Source organism: Pogoniulus pusillus, chromosome 9, assembly GCF_015220805.1.
Source record: "Pogoniulus pusillus isolate bPogPus1 chromosome 9, bPogPus1.pri, whole genome shotgun sequence".
In the NCBI taxonomy this organism is placed as follows: Eukaryota; Metazoa; Chordata; class Aves; order Piciformes; family Lybiidae; genus Pogoniulus; species Pogoniulus pusillus.
The window spans coordinates 40,225,213-40,234,839 of NC_087272.1; positions in this window are offsets into that span (position 1 = coordinate 40,225,213).

Below are 9,627 nucleotides of genomic sequence, written 5' to 3' on the forward strand. Positions count from 1 at the left end.
AGAGCCCCTCCTGGGGACTCTGCTTTCTGGCAGGGCTGTTGTGTTTCTGTGTTACCTTTAACTTATCTAGTTCTGTATAGAGCTGTAGATACTTGTAATACATTGTAAATATCTGCTGGTACATTGTGCTAAGCTGTGCTGAAGCTGAGGTAGCAGTGCCCAGGTGGGCAGCAGAGCCAATGGCATCCTGGGCTGGCTCAGGAGCAGTGTGGGCAGCAGGACAAGGGAGGTTCTTGTGCCCCTGTGCTCAGCACTGCTCAGGCCACCCCTGGAGTGCTGTGTCCAGTTCTGGGCTCCTGAATTGCAGAGAGCTGTTGAGGTGCTGGAAGGTGTGGAGAGAAGGGCAGCAAGGCTGGGGAGGGGCCTGGAGCACAGCCCTGTGAGGAGAGGCTGAGGGAGCTGGGGGTGTGCAGCCTGCAGCAGAGGAGGCTCAGGGCAGAGCTCATTGCTGCCTGCAGCTGCCTGCAGGGAGGCTGTAGCCAGGTGGGATTGGTTTTCCCTGTGAGGGTGCCAGAGCCCTGGCACAGGCTGCCCAGGGGTGCTGTGGAGTCTCCCTCTCTGGAGCTATTCCAAACCTGCCTGGCTGTGTTCTGTGTGATCTGGTCTAGGAGATCCTGCTGTGGCAGAGGGCTGGACTGGCTGAGCTTTGGAGGTGCCTCCCAGCCCGATTCTCTGTGGTGATTGGCCTCTGCCAGCCCAGCAGCTTTCTACCAGCCTCCAGCAACTGCCTGTGCTTTGTTTAATGCCTTCAGCAGCTCAAGAGAGGCTTCTGGAGGCCACTTCTGCAGCCAAAGGAGAGGCAGCGCTGCAGGGCTGTGTGCGGCTGCCGGCTCTGTGGCCGTGTGTGGAGCTCATTCGCCGAGCCGTAGCTGCTCAGCATGTGGAGCTCTGCTGGGCTCTGCGGAGCTGCTGCCTGCAGGCTCCGCTCTCGGACCTGGCTCTCATCTCTGCGTGCCTCAGCCTCAGCACCGCAGCAGTCGCTTGGAAAGTGGATGCAGAAGCACCCGCAGGGAGGTTTGCAGCTTCTCCCGGTGGCTCTGAAGGATGTGGCCGGTGGAGGCAGACAAGCCTGAGTGGAATGACTTCCCCAAGCAAGCTCTGCAGCTTCCAGGGCGGAGGTCTTTGAAGCCCATACAAGGCCATGGCATATGTGGTGGTAAACAGCCAGGAGGGCAGCCCCAGAGGTAAAGAGCTTTGCAGAATTCTTTTTAACTATATTTGGCCTGCCAGAGGCCTGAATGCATAACTTTTCCTCTACTGTAAAGTGTGATTTATACTGCCTTCCTGAGAGATTTCCAGTCTGGAGCTCAGTGAATAAATTACAGGCTGGGAGGGGACACGTTTTATTTGCCATTATGCAATGGCTGAGGTTGCACAACTGTGAAATGTAGGCTTGTGAGAACCAAAATAAACCAAGAGGCCTTTAGTTTCCTTACACTTCAGCTTGCTGAGGATGTGGCTTCAGAACACCACCAGAAAACAAGACACAAACATTTGAAACACATCCTCCCAAAAACACAAAGGCAGAGGTTGGGACAGAACCTTCCTTGGTGTGTTTCGTTTTCTGATGCCTTCTCTCTGGCTAAACTTCACTGAATCTGCCAGTGGGAAGCTCTGATTGCAGCCAGAGGTGGGAATGTTCACAGAACCACAGGAGGGTAGAGGTTGGAACCAAGACAATCCAGCCCAGCCACCCTGCCAGAGCAGGATCACCCCAGGCAGGTTCCATGGGAATTCACCTGGCCAGCAGTGCCCAGGTGGCATCCTGGGCTGGCTCAGGAGCAGTGTGGGCAGCAGGACAAGGGAGGCTCTTATGCCTCTGTGCTCACCACTGCTCAGGCCACCCCTTGAGTGCTGCATCCAGTTCTGGGCCACTCCATTCAAGAGAGATGTTGAGGTGCTGGAAGGTGTGGAGAGAAGGGCAGCAAGGCTGGGGAGGGGCCTGGAGCAGAGCCCTGTGAGGAGAGGCTGAGGGAGCTGGGGGTGTGCAGCCTGCAGCAGAGGAGGCTCAGGGCAGAGCTCATTGCTGTCTGCAGCTGCCTGCAGGGAGGCTGTAGCCAGGTGGGGTTGGGCTCTGCTGCCAGGCAACCAGCAACAGAAGAAGGGGACACAGCCTGGAGCTGTGCCAGGGCAGGTCTAGGCTGGATGTGAGGAGGAAGTTGTTGGCAGAGAGGGTGATTGGCATTGGAATGGGCTGCCCAGGGAGGTGGTGGAGTGGCCGTGGCTGGAGGTGTTGCAGCCAAGCCTGGCTGGGGCACTTAGTGCCATGGTCTGGTTGGTTGGGCAGGGCTGGGTGCTAGGTTGGACTGGATGATCTTGGAGGTCTCTTCCAACCTGCTTGGTTCTGTGATTCTATGATTCTATGAAAACCTGCCAGCAGACAACTACTGCCCTCCCTGTGGAAATCCAAACTCTTGCAAGCTCCAGGTTCAGGCTTCCAGCTAAGTAACACTGTAGTTCAGGAAGACACTGCATAGCTGTTGGGTTGACACTGATATAAAGTGATGTAAGCTGAAGTTAGACTTCAGTTTGAAGAGCTAATCAAGGCATAAGTGCTTCCAGCCCCAGTGCTGTCCAGGTCTTGGCTTGGCTTCTTCCTGTTAGCAATCCATCAGCGTATCTGCCGTGGGTTGGCAGCCCCTCAGACAGCTGGGTGCTGCTCAGCTCTACCTTACCCTGCCTGCTGGGAAGATTCTCTCTCTTCTCTCCTGGGGATGCCTTTCAAACCATCACTAGTTTTAAGTGAAGCCCCTGTGAAGATCACAGCTCTCATGCAGAAGGAAAGCATAAGGCTGTAAGCCCTGCTCAGGGCTTGCAAACAGTGGACAAAGGTGCTGTGGCTCAGGAGGAGCTGAAAACCATCACAGAGGCGGGAGGTGCATTCCCAGGGAGCTGGCAGGCACTGGTGCAGCAGGAGATGTGCTTACATGGGTGAACTTGTAAGTAAAAGTGAATTAGAGAATTCCCTCACTGGTTAAAGACCTTAAGATCAAGTCCAACCACAACTTAACATCCCCCAGTGCACAGCTGTTAGACCACGTCCCTAAGCTCACCTGAACATGGTTCACAGCCCTCCAGGAAGGTGACTGCACCACCATGCTGCTGGGCAGCCTGCTCCAGTGCCCAGAGACCCTCTGGGGAAAGAAGCTTCTCCTAATAGCCAGCCTAAACCTACGAGCAGACAGTATGCTGCCAGGTGCTTGAACAGCTCCCTGTGAGAACAGCTCTTGCCTCAAATCTCACTTCTCTGCAGGCTCCTGGAGGCACAAGTGCTGGGGAAGATGTTTTGTTACTGGCATTGTTCTCCTGACAGGATCAAAAGGGCTGCACTAAACTCAGGGGAGATCCTTCAGCTTGCAGCAGCTGAGGATGTGGTCTGTTTGTTCCAGACTCCTGCAAGCTGTTTGGATTCATCCTTCCTAATTGCTTGCAGACACGTGGAACAAGGCAGGCTCTGTTCAGCATGGCCTACACCAGATCTTAAGGTCCTAGAATCATAGAACAGTTTAGTGTGGAAATGCCCTCTAAGACCACTGAATGCACAACTAACCCTACAGCTGCCAAGGCCACCAAGCCATGTCCCCAGGTAAGCCATGTCCCCAAGTACAGAAGCACAGAGTCAGTCAGGGCTGGAAGGGACCACAAGGAGCAGCCAGTGCCAACCCCCTGCCATGCCCAGGGACACCCTACCCTAGAGCAGGCTGCACACAGCCTCAGCCAGCCTGGCCTCAAACACCTCCAGCCATGGGGCCTCAACCACCTCCCTGGGCAACCCCTGCCAGCCTCTCACCACTCTCCTGCTCAACAACTTCCTCCTCACCTCCAGCCTGACTCCCCCCACCTCCACCTTTGCTCCATTCCCCCCACTCCTGCCACTCCCTGACACCCTCCAAAGTCCCTCCCCAGCTTTTTTGGAGCCCCCTTCAGATCCTGGCCGGCCACAAGAAGGTCCCCTGGGAGCCTCCTCTGCTCCAGCCTGCACAGCCCCAACTCTTTCAGTCTGTGCTTACAGCAGAGCTGCTGCAGCCTCTCAGCATCCTCCTGGCCCTGCTCTGGACACACTCCAGCATCTCCACAGCCCTCTTGTCCCAGGGGCTCCAGAGCTGGATGCAGGACTCCAGGTGGGGTCTCAGCAGAGCAGAGCAGAGGGGGAGAATCCCCTCCCTGGCCCTGCTGGCCACACTGCTGCTGCTGCAGCCCAGGCTCTGCTTGGCTTTCTGGGCTGCAAGTGCACACTGCTGGCTCCTGCTGAACTTCTCCTCCAGCAGCATCCCCAAGTGCCTCTCCTTAGGGCTGCTCTGCAGCCACTCACTGCCCAGCCTGGATTGGTGCTTGGCATTGCCCTGACCCAGATTCAAGACCATGCAGATGCAGTAAGTCACGTCCAGGCTGGCTGAGACTGTGGGCAGACTGCTCTGGGGTAGGGTGTCCCTGCCTATGGCAGGGGGGATGGAACTGGCTGCTCCTTGTGGTCCCTTCCAACCTTTACTGGTTCTATGTCCCGAGGGGCCACATCCACACATCTTTTAAAGACCTCCACAGATGGTGACTCAAGCAGCTTGGTCCCACACTTGATTACCCTTTCAGTGAAAAAAAGAATCTTGATAAAGTCTAAACCTCTGCTGGCAACCCCCAGGGCATTTCCCCTCATCCCCTCCTGATCTGTCGTTGTTGGCATTTACATTTGCTGTGAAGTATTTCTGTCCACCGGTTCAGAAGTAAACCTAAGATCATCAAAGCTGTTGATGCCCTTTCTAAATCCTCTCTCTGTGCTTGGAGATGTGTAAGGGCATTCCACAACATCCAGCAGCTCCTCAGTCTCTCTCTTTGTAATAACAGAAACAAAAACCTTTGTCCCTGTGAGGGTGCCAGAGCCCTGGAGCAGGCTGCCCAGAGGTTGTGGAGTCTCCTGCTCTGGAGACTTCCCAGCCCCCCTGGCTGTGTTCCTGTGTGCCCTGCCCTGGCTGCTCCTGCTCTGGCAGGGGGTTGGACTGGATGCTCTCTGGAGGTGCCTTCCAGCCTCTGCCATGCTGTGGCTCTGTGGTTGTCACTGGAGCACACCAAGCCAGGCTGTTTGTTCCCTGAGAAAACCCTTGGGAGGCACAAATACAATTGTCACTGCTTGCATGCAGAAACCACTCCTTGCTCAAAACAAATTCTGCCCCCCCCGACCATAGGGAACGATTAGCCTGCTTCAGACAGATTCCTTCCTGCTGTCAGTTTCTTCAGTGCCATTAACCTTAGCTGCACTGTGATGCTCTAAGCAGTTTGCAGACTCTAGGGAGGAGCACAGAAGAATCAGTGCACCCTCAGCAAGTGTGCAGATGGCACCAAGCTGTGTGGCAAAGGCGACTTGCTAGAGGGCAGAGATACATCCAGAGGGAGCTGGACAGGCTGCAGAGCTGTGCCCAGGCCAAGCTCATGGCATTCAACAAGGCCAAGTGTAAGATCCTGCATGCACCTGGGTGGGTGCAGTCCCAAGCACAGCTCCAGGCTGGGTGGGGAATGGCTGAGAGCAGCCCTGAGGAACAGGCCCTGGGGGTCTGGGCTGATGCAAAGCTCAGCAGGAGCCTGCAGTGTGAGTGCAGCCCAGACACAACCCTGTGCTGGCTGCAGCAAGAGCAGTGTGGGCACAGGGCAAGGGAGGGGATTCTGCCCCTTGGCTCTGCTCTCCTCACACCCCACCTGCAGTCCTGGGGGCAGTTCTGGAGCCAGTGCAGAGGAGGCCACCAAGATGCTGAGAGGGCTGCAGCAGCTCTGCTGTGAGCACAGGCTGAGAGAGTTGGGGCTGTGCAGCCTGGAGAGGAGAAGGCTTGGAGGAGAGCTTGGAGTGGCCTTGCAGGATCTGAAGGGGGCTGCAGGAGAGCTGGGGAGGGACTATTGACAAGGTCTGGGAATGACAGGACGGGGAAGAATGGGTTTGAAGTGGCAGAGGGGAGATTGAAACTGGATGTTAGGAAAGGGTTCTTTAGAGTGAGGTTGGTGAGACACTGGCACAGGTTGCCCAGGGAGGTGTTCAGGATGAGGCTAGATGAGTCCTTGAGCAACCTGTTCCAATGGGAGGTGTCCCTGCCTATGTTGGTGGGTTGGAACTGTCTGAGCTGTGAGGTCCCCTCCAACCTAATCCATTCTATCATTCTCCAACTTGGCTCTGTGCTGACTGAGCAAGCAGCCTGCACAACACACAGGGTTAGCCCAGCTGCAAAGGTTCAGGCTGGAATAGAGAGAGCTGCCTGGGTGCATGCAGTGAGAGATGCAGGCTCCAAAGGCTGAAGCTGCCCTTCCATAAACACTCTGCATTCAGGCCAAGTGCTGGGCTCCAGGTTTATAAGTGTGCAGACTTTACTTAGAGCCAGAGAGGCAGAGGAGGCAGCCAGGTGTAGCATGTGCACCAGGGTGAAGCTCTGCTAAACACCAGCACAGAAACTCCAGATGTCACATAGGAGCATCTCAAAGCCAAATGCCATTTGCTCCTCTGTTGAGAGCTCCTCCCTTGCTTTCCAAGGATGTCTTTGCAGTGTGCCAAAAGTCACTGATTAGGTTTCTCTGGAAAAGAGCCCAAATCATCATCCATACAAATCAGCAAGCTTTGGTTCCAAGAACTGCTTCTATTTATAGATGAGAGGTTGCCAGCTGTGCTCGGCTCTGTGAGCACCACACTGAGTGCTGAGCTCACATCAGCTCCAACAGGTGGAGAAAGGCTGGCAGCACACAGCCCTGGAGTGGCTCTGGCTGGGAGGGACCTGACTCACAGAATCACAGATTAACCTGCTTGGAGACCTCTGAGCTCAGCCAGCCCAGCCTAGCACCCAGCCCTGCCCAACTAACCACACCATGGCACTAAGTGCCCCAGCCAGGCTTGGCTGCAACACCTCCAGCCATGGCCACTCCACCACCTCCCTGGGCAGCCCATTCCAATGCCAATCACTCTCTGCCAGCAACTTCCTAACAACATCCAGCCTAGACCTGCCCTGGCACAGCTTCAGGCTGTGTCCTCTTGTTCTATTGCTGCAGGCCTGTCAGGGCTGGTGCTGTAACCATGTTTGAAGGCCTGCTATGGAGAAACATGTCCTGGAGTGGTGGTCACAGAGACACAGAATGGCAGGGGTTGGAAAGGACCTCCAGAGAGCATCCAGTCCAACCCCCTGCCAGAGCAGGAGCTGCCAGGGAAGGGCACACAGGAACACAGCCAGGGGGGGTTGGAAAGTCTCCAGAGCAGGAGCCTCTCTGGGCAGCCTGCTCCAGGGCTCTGGCACCCTCACCACACACAAGTGTCTCCTGGTGCTGAGTTGGAACTTCCTGAGTTCCAGCTTGTCCCTGTTGTTCCGTGTCCTGTCACTGGGCACCAGCAAAAAGAGCCTGGCACCTTCATCCCTTCTTCTGTTGCTGGCTGCCTGGCAGCAGAGCCCAACCCCACCTGGCTACAGCCTCCCTGCAGGCAGCTGCAGACAGCAATGAGCTCTGCCCTGAGCCTCCTCTGCTGCAGGCTGCACACCCCCAGCTCCCTCAGCCTCTCCTCACAGGGCTGTGCTCCAGGCCCCTCCCCAGCCTTGCTGCCCTTCTCTCCACACCTTCCAGCACCTCAACAGCTCTCTGCAATTCAGGAGCCCACAACTGGACACAGTACTCCAGGGGTGGCCTGAGCAGTGCTGAGCACAGGGGCACAAGAACCTCCCTTGTCCTGCTGCCCACACTGCTCCTGAGCCAGCCCAGGATGCCATTGGCTCTGCTGCCCACCTGGGCACTGCTGCCTCCTCTTCAGCTCCTCTCTCCCACCACCCCCAGCTCCCTCTCTGCCTGGCTGCTCTCAGCCACTCTGGCCCCAGCCTGTAGTGCTGCTTGGGGTTGTTGTGGCCAAAGTGCCGAACCCTGCACTTGGCCTTGTTCAAACTCCTGACACTGCACTGTGCCCACCCATGCAGCCTGTCCAGGTCCTTCTGCAGAGCCCTCCTACCCTCCAAGAGCTCCACACTTGCCCACAACTTGGTGTTGTCTTAATCTGCAAACATACTGATGCTGGACTCAATAGGGCTCAGCCCCTCCACCCTCCCCACCATGCCCAGGGACACCTCTCAGCCACACTCAGCTGCTCAAGGCCTCATCCAGCCTGGCCTGCAGCACCCCCAGCAAGGAGGCAGCCACAGCCTCCCTGGGCAGCCTGGGACACACTCTCAGCACCCTCACACTCAGCAACTCCTTCCTCAGCTCCACTCTCAGCCTGCTCTGCCTCAGCTCCAAGCCATTGCCCCTTGGCCTGTCTCTAGAGCCCCCTCTGCAGCCTTCCTGCAGGATCCTTTCAGCTGCTGGAAGGCTTCAGGACATTGGCTAAATTTCAGATAGGCAATGGGGTTTGGGCTGTGTCTGCTGGCAGTGAGGTGTCAGTGCCTGAGCAGGAACTGTATGGGTGCAGAGCATGGCCCTGAACACCTCCAGGGAGGTTGTGGAGCACAGAATCACCCAATGTGATGAAAGATCAAAGATCACATTGGGTGATTCTGTGCTCCACAACCTCCCTGGGCAACCTGTGCCAGTGTCTCACCACCCTCACTCCATATAACCCTTTCCTAACATCCAGTTTCAATTGCTCTGGGCCAGTTCAAACCCATTCCTCCTCCTCCTGGCATTCCCAGACCTTGTCAGTAGTCCCTCCCCAGCCCTTCTCTAGCCCCCCTCAGATCCTGGAAGGCCACCATAAGGGTAGGAGGCAGCTTTGCCCTTAGGGCTCTCAATGATGCATGGAAGTGCTTTGCCTTCAGAGAGCCCATTTATTGAACTAATTTCATTTAGCATCATTTTGCCCCCACTAAAATATGTGTTGCTGCTTTTGACTAGCAAACAAGATCCCACACAGCTTTCATCTGGAGGGATTTCCACTTCCTTTATCACAGACAAAATGTTCTATTCATCCCTTGCTGATGCTTTCTTCTCTCTTTCCATTCTTGATGTTTTCTTTGGCAATATTTGGTCCTTGCATGGTATTTCAATACAGAGAACACTTCTCCAGCTTTAGCTTAGTCAGGCATTCTTCCCCCCTCTCTCAGCTTCCCCAGTTCTCTGGGTGTGAGTGCCATGATTGTTTGAATCTACCAAGATGCTCAGAGGGCTGCAGCAGCTCTGCTATGAAGACAGGCTACAAAAGATGGGGCTCTGCAGCCTGGAGAAGAGAAGGCTTCCAGGAGACCTTGGAGTGGCCTTCCAGGATCTGAAGGGGGCTACAGGAGGGCTGGGAAGGGACTATTGACAAGGTCTAAAGTCCCTCTGCAGCCTTCCTGCAGGCTGTCTTCAGCTCTTGGCAGGCAGCTCTGAGATGCCCCTGGAGCCTCCTCCCCTGCAGGCTGCACCCCCCCAGCTCCCTGAGGCTGTGCTCACAGCAGAGCTGCTCCAGCCCTTGCAGCATCTTTGTGGCCTCCTCTGGCCTCCCTCCAGCAGCTCTGTGTCCTTCTGATGGGGACAGCAGCTCTGGAGGCAGAATTGGAGGTGAGGTCTGAGCAGAGCAGAGCCAAGGGGCAGAATACCCTCTCTTGCCCTCTGCCCACAGCTGCCTGCTGGCTGCATGAGGGCACTGCTGGCTCCTGGGGAGCCTCAATCATGAATTCAACACAAACAATGTCTACATCCAATATCTTT